The sequence below is a fragment of the Carassius auratus genome, unplaced genomic scaffold (assembly GCF_003368295.1).
Source record: "Carassius auratus strain Wakin unplaced genomic scaffold, ASM336829v1 scaf_tig00034784, whole genome shotgun sequence".
NCBI lineage: Eukaryota > Metazoa > Chordata > Actinopteri > Cypriniformes > Cyprinidae > Carassius > Carassius auratus.
The window spans coordinates 153,854-168,434 of NW_020526178.1; positions in this window are offsets into that span (position 1 = coordinate 153,854).

The following is a 14,581-nucleotide window of genomic DNA, read 5'->3' on the forward strand; positions in this document are numbered from 1 at the left end:
AAGATGCAGATAGAATGAGAGTCCAAACAGATGATATAAATGTCACTATAATCCACAGTCCATCAGTTAATGTTTTGTGAAGTTAAGAGATGCATGCTTGTAAGAAACTATATCAATCATTAAATATTTAAACTTTAAACCATTGCTTCTGGCCAAAATATGAGTCCATATTCCATAATAATGCTTCCAGTGAAAAAAAAAAAAAGTCCATCCCCGGTTGTCCTCTCACATCAAAATCAACCCACACGTTAGATTTGAACTGTATTGGCTTGTAAACGGTGCTTGATCTGTGCAGATTTCTCTCCTGATTCAGATGAGACGACTTTTTCACTGGAGGAAGCAATATTATGGATAGAGTATTTGTATTATTATTACTACTAAACAATTGCTACTAAATTGGTCTAAATAAATGTAATTTTATGTCCTATGTTGTTTTCTTAATTTGATAAATGATCTTATGGGTTCTGCAAGGGATATGTTTTCTACAAATGATAATTTTCATCTGAAACCTACTAGCAAATGTGGTTTGGCACAGTTGTGACTAAGTGAATATTTTAAAAGAGGAGGAGGCTTTATCCCAGCTTCTTGTTTCAGCAGGGAAGAGATTGCGGGAAAGAAAATTGTGTTTTTCAAACTATTTCATGGGGTAGTTGAAAGCCTGATTCCCCAATGGCCAAATTGGACAGTAATAACTTGTAATAACTAATAACTAATAAGGTTTGAAAGAAGGTTTTGATTACAATAGGATACATTGATAAATACCTAAATGAGGTCTTGTTTTGATGTCTAATAGTTTGATCTTACAGTACTGTACCTTACATCTATTCCATTGCCACCTCTAAAGCAGACGGAAGTATATTATAAAGGTTTTCTATAAAGAGATGATATTGATACAATTAGATGTAGGCTCTAGAGCTATTTGCATCAGATCTTTAGGTCTTTATGATGTTTTATGTATATCATATATATCTTATTGGTGCATTTGTCATTTTTAAAGCTTGGCAGATTTAGTTTTCTCTGTCTGTGTGTGTGTGTGTGTGTGTGTGTCATCTGCTTTTGTTTTCCTCCAGACCAAAAAAGAAAGTTTAGTTTTGGAAAGAGGAGGTGTAAATGATGACAGATCTAACCTTCACCAATATCAGTCTGTGCAGAATAAACACCAATATCTCATTGATTCCATGGAGGCCACTAAAAATAAAATAAAAAGTTTTATATGGCATTATGATTTTAAAGTTTGCCCTGCAGAAGTTTAGAAAATAACCCATCATTTATCAATGCAAAAGTGAAATCGCTTTGTAATGATTTGAAGTGCCTTGAGGAATGTTTTGACAATTTAATGCTTCATTGAAATCACCCTTTAAATAAATTAAAGTTGTTGGCAGACAGTAGGCAATGCTCTTGTGATCTTTAATTGATGTCAAATGTAATTATGTTGTAATTTTCTCATCATAAGCCAGTCAGGAGTTGCTGTTGACTCACCAGCTAATCACAGATTACAAACACCATCATTTTTGACCAGAATCAGCTCTGATACAGAGCTATATGTGTTTAATGTGACGTTTGAAGGTCATATATATGTGAGTATATACCTCACATTAAACTCTCATTCCCAACCCAACATTGAATTAAACCTCTATACAGTCTGAGGTAATAATAGATAATAATAGACATATGATTTCATATATATCTGACTGGTGCATTTGTCATTTTTGCCAGTTGCATAACCTGTGAACTTTACAGTATTATGAACTCAGCTGTTAGATTTGAAAGCTTGCTTGCTTTCTAATTGACCCTGAAAGGAATTCTTTAAAGTTATGTAAGAAAGTTGGGCATAAATACATGATCATTACCATTAGTGCATTATTTGTTAATTTTCCCTGCAGTTTTGTGCGTATGTTAAAAACACAGATTTACAAGGCCATTTATTCTTGAAGAACAGTGTAAAATACCTTAAAAATGCTCTTAAACCTATTATGCCCTTCCTTTGACCATCTGCTGCTCATCACAAGTTTTCAGCAGTACAGTGCTAACAGCTATCATTGCTGTATTGCACTTTAAAATACAATTCTACAACCTGCCAGTATCTTTGGTTATACTCCATCTAAGACTGAGTGGTTTTATAGAAGTCAGATGACTTTAGAAACTTCAAAATGAGACCATTATTCTCATGTATATACATGTATGTATTGATGATATATTGCCATTTATGTTCCCTTTCTCTTCCCAAATTGAATTATGGTTTAAACAGGATGCGAAATTTAAATAAAGCAGTTGAATTAGTGGAGTAATACAAAGTCCCAGTGCAGATTTTTTGTATTTTTATAATTATGTAATGATGTTAACTCATTTATGCTTGTTTTATATATCTCAAAACAATGTGACTGATATTTTAGGATGATTAAATGCATAATTTAATGCATAATAAAGAAAAAAGTCAAATCATAAAAAATATATATATATTTCAGATTTGATAAATTCCCTTTTCAATATTTTGAGTGAAATTTCCAGTACAAACTCTTACATTTAAAGTGATACAAATTCTTAAATTCTGAAAATTGCCCAATGTTTATTTATTTATTTATTGTGTTGCTATGTGGTTTCTAGGTGGTTGCTTACTGGCTGGCAGAGCCATTGAGAAAGAAATGCATTGGCTCTGCTGGCCAGTATCTCTACTATAGCCTATTCTAAATATGTCTCAGGTGCATCCTAACATGGAATTGAATTTGTTTCCTACACTTTGTCCTCATTTCCATCCAGTTGTTTAAAAAATAACAGCAAACCTCTATGCATGATTTGAGGAACCATTTACTGAATATCCAGTGTGGGCAAGAACTTTGCGAAGTTAATACTTTTGCAGAGGGATTTGTTGAATGTGAAATATGCGTACACACACACACACACACACACACATACGAAATTAAATGCACTTATAAGTATGAATCACAAAATGAACAGTACATCCGCAAAGACTCAAAGACTGCAATTTTTAAATGTCAAGATAAATGTGAAAAATACATCTCATATCAACAGCTCAAGTACACAGCGGTCTGTGTGGATTCTTTAGTCTAAGTTTTCTAGCACAATGACACTTCCTGAGTTTCAGAATGAGTACAGTGTCAATATTTGGAATGTAGCTTAAAGGTTTTAAGGTCAGAAGCGTATAAAAGAAGCTTGTTTTATTATTGAGTCACTGAAAATGTGCCAGTGCGTTTAAAGGTTTTCAGAGATTTATCTGGTCGTTTATCATGAAGCATGACATTTCGAAGCAGTCATTTTGATATGAATTTCTTCTCAGTGAAGTTTTGTAAAGAGTCCAGATTTGAGAAGCACTGATTTAACAGCTGAGCTAGTCTTCATGGCATTTTTAAAATCTTTATGGCTGCTCTTTTTATGTCAAAAGAAAAGGCAGAGAAGAGCTCTACCTTTAACATGTTAAAACTGATATTGTAATCTGAAAGAATGCACTCATACCATAAGCCATAACTTCTGTCCTGGTGCTTCTGATCACATGACCGAATCTCAAACTACTCATGGTTTATGCATAACTGTCTGCTTTGACCTCTGGGTAATTACTTAAATGAGCTGTGTGCCAGTTAACCACTAAAAAATCTGTTCGCTTGCATAATTACTGCTGTCAGTGTATGGTTTCTTCAGGTTATGCATTTTTTTCTTGACAATGACTGACATTGAGATATTATTCTAAAAGCATTTAGTTCTTATTGCCTGTGGCGACAGACTCATATGGAATCTATTCATGCACCCTCGGTATTTAACACATCTAACTGTTTTCCCTCCAGTCAATAAACCTGTTAAACATTGTTCAGTGTGTCTCTATAGAGTGAACATGAATTAATAATCTGTGGTGCCTCTTTGTTTCAGAAATAAGGTATCCTATGAGAAAGGTATGACATTTATACATACTTTATTCTGCTTTATCAAGCATCTTCATGTTATACTCAAAGGTTGTATGTTTGTGTGTATGTGTGTATGGCAGGCGTGTGTATTGACCTTTTAACATATTGTAAACTCCAGCTTGACTTCATAAGATTACTGAGGCTGAAAGAATACATTAAAAGTATGATGTTATGCAACCATAATGAAACTTCAAACCTTTAGAGGTTGGGGTCAATTGTAACACAGCATTTATACAAACAGATACAAACATTCTCTGTTGAGTGAGAAAAATAAGTGTGGTCATTTGACTTGGTAAGTAATGGTAACTTTGAGAAAATCATTTTTTGGATGTGAGTCATAGATTTACAGTCTTTACAATGACATGCACTGTATAAATGTTCTAGATGATGTTCAAAACTGTTCTATGGAGTTTTTGTCTACAACAACATATGGTAAGATGAAATGTTGCTATGTTGTTTAACTACAGTACAGTTAATTGAACACACTGTATTATTTCCATCACAGCCTCAGTTTCAATCAGTAGAGACTTGAGACTTGAAGTTATAGGGAAAAGAAATTAGCAGACATGTTCAGAAAAGGACCTTGAGAACTTGCACAAAGTGCTAATGTGCGGTAATTAATAATGAACATTATTGTATTTCAGAATTAGCTTGAAGTCTCGTCTTGACAAAGCAGCTGTGAAAATTCCTATTTGTAATATTTTTCCTTTAACTTTTTCATCAACTTAATGTTAAAATGCACTACTACATGAATAAAATCTAGATGAGTAAATGCTGTAAAAATATTTTGTTGTTATCAATGATACCTAATGCAGGGATAGTTCACCAAAAAATGATTATTATTATTATTTTTTTTTCCTATGTTGCTTTTGAGACAATTGACTTTCCTTGTATAGACAAAAAACACTTTATGTTCCACAGAAGACAAAAAATAAATAAATAAATAAATAAAGTCATACAGTTTTGGAATGACATTGTCACACACCTGGACTCATTTAGTGTTTTTGCCCCTGTGACCCAGATTCTGTCTTCCGTGTTTGGTTTGATTAGTTCCCATGTGTGTCTATTCTCTTCCTCATGTGTGTTAATTTAGTGATTCCATCCACCTGTGTTTCCCCATTATCCTCTGTACATAAGCCTTGTCCTTTCAGTTCTGTTTTGTCGGGTCTACTTGTTACTTGCTCACTACTTGATACTCACGAGCTACTTACGTGTGTCTTCCTCCGTGATCCATGTTTGGATAGCTCCTATGTTGGATAATAAAACCTTATTTCGTTTATCCTCGGCTCCGTGTTCCTTCCGGCAGCGCAAACCGTGACAGAAGACCCGACCTAAAAAAATTGAATGTTTAAAACTGCGTGTTTTTCCCTCCGTTTTGCTTTCGTTTTTTCACAGTCTTTTCTTTTCTTAGTTTCTATGGATCCCCTCTATCGTCCCGAATTCCTCATCCTCCTGCTGAAGCAGGAAGGACGTTCTCTCGAGGACCATACCAGACAGTTTCTTCTATTAGCTAACGCCACCAGCTACCCGGACGACGCGCTCTGCACCTTCTACACCAGCCTGAACTCCAAGTGCAGAGCGTTGTCGCCCGAAGATGGTCCTCGGGAGGATTTCGCTGCATTCGTGGAGTGGACTCTGGCGAGAAATGATTCACCTCTCACCGTCTGCCCCATAGAGGACCTCGCCAGCCCCACTCCCGACCCAGAGACCAGCCAGCCACCATCATGCCGCACGGAGCCAGAGCCCACCGCAGCCGTAGAGCCCGAGCCATCCACTGACAGGGAACAGGATCTCGAGAACGCGACTGACCAGGTGTGTGAGCCGGCAACACCATGCATCGTGGGAGTCCTAGTGGAGATCGAGGGCGTGGAGGAAAGCCCTGCCCACACTCCTGCGACTGAGGGTAAGGTGTATGCAGTCTCTGAAAGTCATATGGAGCAAGTTCTGGATCTGATGGACTGGTCTATGGAGGTAATCCCTAATATTCCTGTTTCTCCGCTGGTTCCGTCCAGCCCTGACTCCCCTGTATACCCTCTCAGTCTCCCACTCATACCTCCTCCAGTCATTTCCTCTGCTCCATTTCCGCTGGTTCCATCCAGCCATGAATTTTCTGTTTCTCCGCTGGTTCCGCCCAGCTCTGAATTTTCTGTTTCTCCGCTGGTTCCGCCCAGCCCTGAATTATCTGTTTCTCCACTGGTTCCGCCTAGCCCTGAATCTTCTGTGTCTCTGCTGGTTCCGCCCAGCCCTGAATTTTCTGTCTCTCCGCTGGTTCCGCCCAGCCCTGAATCTTCTGTGTCTCCGCTGGTTCCGCCCAGCCTTGAATCTTCTGTCTCTCCGCTGGTTCCGCCCAGCCCTGAATCTTCTGTGTCTCCGCTGGTTCCGCCCAGCTCTGAATCTTCTGTGTGTCGGCTGGTTCCGCCCAGCTCTGAATCTTCTGTATCTCCTGTGTTCCCTCCCGGCCTCCCTCTCCCACCTCCTCCAGGACCCGCTGGTCCCTCTGCTCCACTTTCGCTGGTTCTGTCCAACCCTGATCCTCCTGTCCTTCCTGCCATCCTTCTCCTCTCTCCTCCTCCTAGACCAGCCAGTTCCTCGCCATCCCTGCTGGTGCCAGTCAGTCCCGCAGCTCACCCTCAGTCCGCGCCATCGGGGCGCGGTGGTTCGCCGCTGGACTGCCAGTCTCCAGCTCCGCCTTGGCGCGTTAAGGCCCTGTCTCCGCCTCCAGCCTCTGAGCCCTGGACTCCTCCTCGGTCCTTCGACCCAGCGGCTCCGCCTTGGCTCTTAGCTCCCTCGTCTCCACCGTGGCCTGTCATCCCACCTGCTCCACCGGGCTCCCTCGTCCCTCTGGCTCCACCTTGGTCAGTCGTCGACCATCCGCCGCCTCGGGACTCCACTCCTCCGGTTCCACCTCGTCATTCCATCCCTCCGGCTCTGTCAGGCTCCTCCTTCCCTCCGGTTCCACCTCCATCCTCGGTCACTCCGGCTCCACAGCGGTCTGCCAGGACCCCGCCTCCGCCTTGGTCGCCTGAGCCTTCTGCTCCACCTAGGCCCTCCGGAACCTCGACGTCCCCCTGGCTCTGCGGCTGTGCTGCTCCATCTTGGGCTCCTCACCCACCGGTGCAGTCTCCGTCTGTCGGCCCCCTGGTGTCGTCGACCCCTCCTTCACCATGGCTCCTCCCGCCGTCGACTCCACCTTGGATCTCCGTCCTGGCTGGTCTCTGCTGGACCATCTGGCTCCTCCTGCTCCTGTCTCCTCCTTGGCTCCTCCCTCCGTCGTCTCCTCCCTGGCTCCTTCCTCCGTGGTCCCTGTCTGCTGGCCCCCTCCTGGGAGTCCGTCCTCCACTGGAACCTCCTCCCAAGTTCCCACACACGCCTCCCTTGGTTGTTTCTACGGTGCGAGGACGCACCTACAGGGAGGGGGGAGTACTGTCACACACCTGGACTCATTTAGTGTTTTTGCCCCTGTGACCCAGATTCTGTCTTCCGTGTTTGGTTTGATTAGTTCCCAGGTGTGTCTATTCTCTTCCTCATGTGTGTTAATTTAGTGATTCCATCCACCTGTGTTTCCCCATTATCCTCTGTACATAAGCCTTGTCCTTTCAGTTCTGTTTTGTCGGGTCTACTTGTTACTTGCTCACTACTTGATACTCACGAGCTACTTACGTGTGTCTTCCTCCGTGATCCATGTTTGGATAGCTCCTATGTTGGATAATAAAACCTTATTTCGTTTATCCTCGGCTCCGTGTTCCTTCCGGCAGCGCAAACCGTGACAGACATGAGGGTAAATGAGAAATTGATGATGTCAGAATTTAGATTTTTGGGTGGCTTTTATGGGTAACTTGTGCCAAATTTGCTTACTGCAACTGTTCACCCTTTGGCTGGAGTTTGATTGACAGGTATTATGACTAATCATAACGGCGAATCTGCCATTTGGTGGACATACAAGCCAGAGAGTAGATTCATGCCCATGAAAAATGGTGTGTATTGATGTCTTTCTGCGGTTGAAACAAGACAACTTCTGATGTTCATTCATGTTTATTTTGTGCCAGTAAAGAAGAAGAGATGATCTGTTCATGTTCTGCTTGAACTGAAGCGCTGCAGAGATCTGTCACCACACATTAAAGGGCCACATAATGATATTAACTGTTAGAATTTCTTTAAAAAATGACCAAATTTGAAAGATAAGACTGTTTACCCTTACGAAAAATAACCATGGTTTTATTATAGTAAAACTGTAGTAACCCATGGTTTTTTGGTGTATTGACTGCCATTTGTAAAACCACAGATTTACTACAAATACCATGGTTAAACTATGGTTAATATAGCAAAACCATAGTTAATTTGTGGTTACCATGGTTTAACTACAGTAACCATGGTTTTTTGGTTTTATTTGTAGTAAAACCATGGTCAATTTTCTTAAGGGTAGATTGCTCATTCATGTCTGTCGGCCCGTTGTCAGTGTCCTCTTTGCTTCACAATGTATTTTTCACTGAGCAATGGCTTGTCAGATGTACTGTAGCAACAGTAACTAAAGGGGGTGGGTCTTTGCAAGGACATTTCTTAGCTGGATTTTATGAAATCTTTAAATCACAGCATGAACATGTTCAATAGGTTGTTTCCCTACTGCTAATGTACGCTTAGAAAGTACCTTCCAGCATACACTGCAGGGGTATTTTTATTTCACCCACTGTGAGTGCTTAAACTACTCTGATTTGCCATAAAATGACCCACTGAGAGCACAGAGAGCTTGCTACATTCAAGATGGTGGAAAGCAATGCAGAAATGGAGAGTGATATCATTGCAATGCTTCAAAACACCCCTTTTGGACTTTATGAATGCGGTTGGAGGAATTAGCTTTCGCTGCGTCCAGTTAATCAGAGCGAGCGCTCTCTGTCAGGTCTCATCTAAAAGTAATTAAGAAATGGTTCAGAAGGCAGGAAAGCCGCTGGGCCACCGCTGCAGGAAAAGAGGGAAGAAGAGGGCCACAAGTCTGGAACGAGTGTGAGATGAGAAAGCTTTTAGTTCCTGGCAGGCATAAGGCGAGAGAGAGAACAGAACCTCAGGAATGGGACTTTTTGAATAGATGGAGGACCTCATGTGGCACTTGTGAGCGTTTAGCAAGTTTTTTTCCTGTGGTTTGTTCTGAAAGGACAAAAATGAGAGACGCACTGTTCCGAATTTGCTCTTGTTCTTGTTTGCATTTCACATCATGAAACCCTTGAAACATTTACCTAATCAATAATGTCTTACTTTGCAGTGAATGGGGAATACTGGACAGAAAATGACAATATGCAATTTATCAGTCAGACAGCTCTCTGAATGCATTATGGGCTGGGCTATTGTTAAAATAAACAGCTTTTGTCCCAAAATGGCAGAAAGTCATGGTAACCCTATGAACTCTAATAAACCTCTATTGAATTCAATTCAATTGCTTGTACTGCAATTTTAGGTTATTTGGAATTACAATTAGTTTCTTATGGTGTGATAAATGTGTTTCAAGTTTTCTGAGGTGGATTTATTCAGTCCATGTGATACTTCAAACTTTTATGCCAATACTTGTGATGTTTTTCTCCATTATGGCCACACAGCCATGTTATATATGGCACTGATGTGGAATAAATGTGTAGAAATAACAACTGAATTGAATAAACTGAAATGCTGAGCTATGGAAATGAGAGGAAGCCTTCATATGTCTCGCTTCAGACAGCGCTCTGGGCTCAATACCAAAGGTAAGACATATTGCTTAGTTTATTGTGACGCCTTAAGCATATTGTGCTGTCACAGAAAATAAATAATTTGTTCCGCCATCCTCTTGAAAAAAATTTAATAAAAAATAAAATCCACTCAATGTTTAAACCCTACAAACAATTTTCCAAAATGAAATTTTTATTGCTTAGAGGTTGCTCTTGCATAGCTCAAGAGACGTAATTGGCTTTTCCTATAGGAGTATTTTAGAGAAATAAATGTAGACCTAGAACAGGCAGTTTTGACTGACAATCAGAGTATGGTGCTTTAAAATAAATGTGTATATAATGACTCATTTCATGTATCATTTTGGCCATGAAATAATTGATAAATGTTTGTGTTCCAATTGAGATCTCTCATTTTTTTCATTGCAGGCTTTGGTATACTGGCAAATGTAATCATAGTTACACTCTAAATGATTCACAGTCCCTGCTAGGCACACATTTGTATTTTTATTTATAAATTTTTTATACCATAAATTACTTGAAAAAACAGGTTTTATATATATATATATATATATATATATATATATATATATATATATATATATATATATATATATATATATATATATATATATATATATATATATATATTATATTTACATTAGTGACATTGTTGAGATGCAAAATTACTGGAGTCTTTTCTCAGGAGAACCTTCTAAAAAAATCTGAATATTGCATATCTATATATTCATTGTAGCATTGTAACATTATTTTTCCCATTGAGGTTGACCAGTCACATTTAGAGTTAAACTCATCATAAAACGAAGTTTCTTTTTAGGCACTTAACTATTTTGCACAAGTTTAAAGTTTTGTAACTCATCTAAAAAAAAAAAAAAAAAAAGAGAGAAGACATCAAACAAGTTCCTCAAATATAAAGGAGAGAGTCATCCGAGTCCACCAGCACTGTGACATTGTTCTTTCCCCCTCAGGTTTTTCTCTTAATAAACTCAAATGCAAGTCTGTCAGTCCCAATTCAACCTTGAAATGCATCGTATTCAATGCCTTCCTTTCACCGTCTCATACCTCGACTCTCAGTACTGACTCACCAACCACTCCACATCTCTTCATATAGCTGTCTTGACTCACCTCTTTAACTGATAACTTTCATATTAAGTAAGTTGAGACATGTTCCAGTTTTAATAAAGTGTTTTTATGACTTAAATGACCAGTCTCCTGTGGTTTCAGACGGTCAGAGTATTTTGAAAAATGAAAGGTTATTATTAAAGCACTGGTGTCCACCATGCTACGTAGGTATCGTTTTAAGGTTGCTAAGGTGCCTAGAGTGGATTTAGCACATTGCTATGCAGTTGCTAGGGGATTCGTGTTGGTTGATAGGTCATATATTGTCCACCCTCAAGTATCAGTTGTATTCTAGTCTCTAGACATGACTCATGTTCCTCCTTTAAGTGCTTTTTCCGCTGTTTTATTGTCCACCAGGTGAAAGTGCATATCTGATTGCTAAGAAAGGTAATAACATACATCTCTATTATAAGCTGCATGGTTTGAGAAATAATTCATTTGTGTTGCACAAATGATGTGGGATGAGTTATAAGCTGGAGTTTTAATACTGAAGATTAGTGGTTTAGAACAAAATCTTATTCTAAGCAATTCACATTGTTTGACCTTATTATTAATGCATTGGTGAGGAAAAGAGAAACAGGATATAATATGAGCCAGAACACATGCTAAATGCTAATACAGCTTACAACAGCACCTAGGTTCATTGAGAAAAACAAAAACAAACGACCTTTAAATTCACTGTGGTTCATAGTTGAAATGAACACTAGTGGCAACACTTCTTTACTGGCAACTATGGTTTCATGAAGAACCCTAAATATCCACGTGAGTCTTTTTTATTACCATCTTTAGTTTCATGATGGACCTTACTTTTTATTTTTTTATTTTTTTTATATAATGCATGATTCCTGAACCAATATAATTGTAATTATGAACTAATTATTCTTTACTTTTTTTATTTTATTTTTTATATGTTTGCATCACATTACCAGCTGTGCATGTATGTTTTTTTTTGACATATTAAAATTGCTTGGTTGCCCACCTGGTAAAGTGTTGCACTTGTGAGTGCTTGAGTATCAGTGGCACCTCCAGGATTTTTTTTAATAGGGTGGCAGAAAGAGGCCAGTAAAATATGAACGTGGCACAATACAAAGAATATTTTTTGGCCCATGCCTAAATCTTATGGCAGACAATAATTTTGGTGCTACCATTAATTTTGGCAGCATATAAAGTTATAGGAAATTTTTAACCCATTACTTCATCAAAACAATTGTTATGGCCACAGCCAAGGTCTGAGGTTTAATAAAACTAAACCTGCTTTTAGAACCACTAACGTTAGGTTTAAAAGTGTTGAGCAACATACAAAAAGCAGAGTAACATTATTTTGCAGAAATAAGCCAAACTGAATATAATCTGTAGATTCTCTTTTTGAAGTAAATGTACAACAGCTGTCACTTACTAAAGGTATCAATATACACCATTTTGATACTAACCTTTATGCACCCTTCAGAGGTAAATAAGGTTCAGGCCCAGTGACAGCTCTTGTGCCTTTTTGGCAAACCACAAATCTGGAAGTAAACCCCTAACTTCATTTGGAGAGAATATCTTTATACAGATAGTGTGGGTCTATACTTTGTTGAGGTTGGCAATGGCAAATCTGCTAACCTTTTTGTGAACGTCTCTGTCAGTATTCTTAACATGAACCATAGATTCATTATTGCATTTACAGCGATTCTATCATTTGTAAAACATGCCCTTGTGTTGTGGTACCACTTGTCGCTGTCGGGAAGAGGTGAACCTTTTTTGAAAACACCACATAGACGTTGTGAAATGAGTGGATGACAGCCTCACTTGATCAGCGATGTGTCTTTTATAAGAGTTGAGATGAAGGTACAGTAACACTCTAGCGTGCTTGTTTCTGTTCTAGCACACAGCTCTTGTTATTGTGTTCATAATTTGAAATATGAATACAAAACAAAAGCTGGAATGCTGTCTGTCTGATTTCTGAACTGCCCCTGAAATGACTGTTTGACAGTGGCTATCAAATTCTCTTCATCTGTTTTCTGTCTTTTATTTAGTTTGACGAATTGAAGTTGAGCTTTTCTTACATTGAAGTTGCGATGCTCAAGGGCACGTATACACGGGCAGCTAACTCTAACTGTCAATAAAATGTGAAAGCCTGGTCTTTGAAATCAAGTTTGTTGAAAGAAGATGTGTGATATATTGTCAATGCTAAAATCATTTCGCTGTTTATTGTTTAAGGGTGTAAACACTCTGACTCCCACAGCCATATCTTAAGACCAGACTATCCTGGAGGCTTGAAATGCATTTCACCTAGCAACCTCCCAGAACACCCTAGCTACTGCATAGCAACACACTGGCATCTTTGTTGTCAGTTTTGCATGGGCAAGCACCACTTAGGTTTCTTCAGAGACGTTTGATTTCGTTTGATGCCGCCAGTGGCACAGAAATTGCACTCTTCACCTTCAGCAATCGAGTTCATCACATTGATGGATCGAATCCAATGTAATTCTCTTGTTTTTCCTTTTTTGAGGTTACCATGGGGAGCACCATGTCAAGATTCTTTAGAAAGTGCATGTGTAGATCTCAAGGCTTTTCACAGTTCTGTTGTATTTGCGGCTCCTCTTCGGCTTACTGCCGCCCACTCGCCCACATACGAAATGGTTCTCCCGCTCACACAAAATCTCCACTGAAAGCAAATAACGGCTCAAGAAGTTCAGAAATTGGAGGTATGGGAATTGAACTCAAACCTGTATTGCCTTTTTGGACTTTCTTTGGTTATTATTTCCTAGGTTAGATTTCCATCTAGCGGTTTTATCTTTACTCTGTTGTTTGACCTTTAAGAGAAGGTTAACACGCGTGATGCTCTGTGTCTGAAGTGAGATTCTTGCAGTCTCTTAGACACGAGTTATGTTTCTATCATTAATATACGAACAGTTATGTTTCGGAGCATTACATACAATGACAGCGTGCTGGACCATGGCATTATTCATGGCATAAACTAGTGTTAATGTGAGCCTTGGTGAAATATAACAAAGCAATAACCCACAAAAGGTTATGTGTTACATTGATTTCCAGATTGTGGCTAGGAAGTCGCTAATGAATGGCCTATAATTCTGTGTTGTACTGATTTATATTTTTAAAAACCATAAAACCATAAAGGTGAACTAGGAATTGGATGCATTTCAGAGTACATTACAGTCCAAATTGGATCACTATTAACAAAATGTGCCCAAAAAACACACACAGGGCAAGATGCCAAAAGTAATTTTAGTAGGTTAATTCTTTTAATAAATGCTTTTTTAAAGCCCAGTATGGAATTATTGTTGTCTGTAAGTTTGTTTATAAAAAAAAAAAATATCAACCAACAAAAAACCTTCACATGATATGACCCCATTTAACAGTCTTTGCATATGCAGTTCTTGTGTGTGAGTATCTGAGCAGAATCTGGGCCATATCTGAGCCCTTCTGCATGCTGGTGTAATGAATAGATGCGCTTGTTAGCAAATGTGAACAAGCTCAGTGTTTCTCCTCGTACCCGGAGTCTCTCTCAGACGGTGTATTTTCACATTCAGTGCATGGTTGTAAAACCCATTATAGAAGCTCCTGAATAATTTACTTTCTAATCAGAGAAACGTTTTTAAAGTTTAAATTAGCCGAAGTGAACAGATATGCTTTTGACTGTTATCTTTTATTTTCTCAAATGTGCAAAATCCATAATGTTACACCGAGAGCTAAAAGAGAATAAATGTTAAAGTATATTTCCAGATAATTTAACAGTTTCAGTGATGTTTGGCTAATGCAGAACCCACCACTATAGGGTTGCTAGGCTCTGGGTTGTTGCTAGGTGGTTATTTACAAGACAAGTCCCTCGTGCAAAAA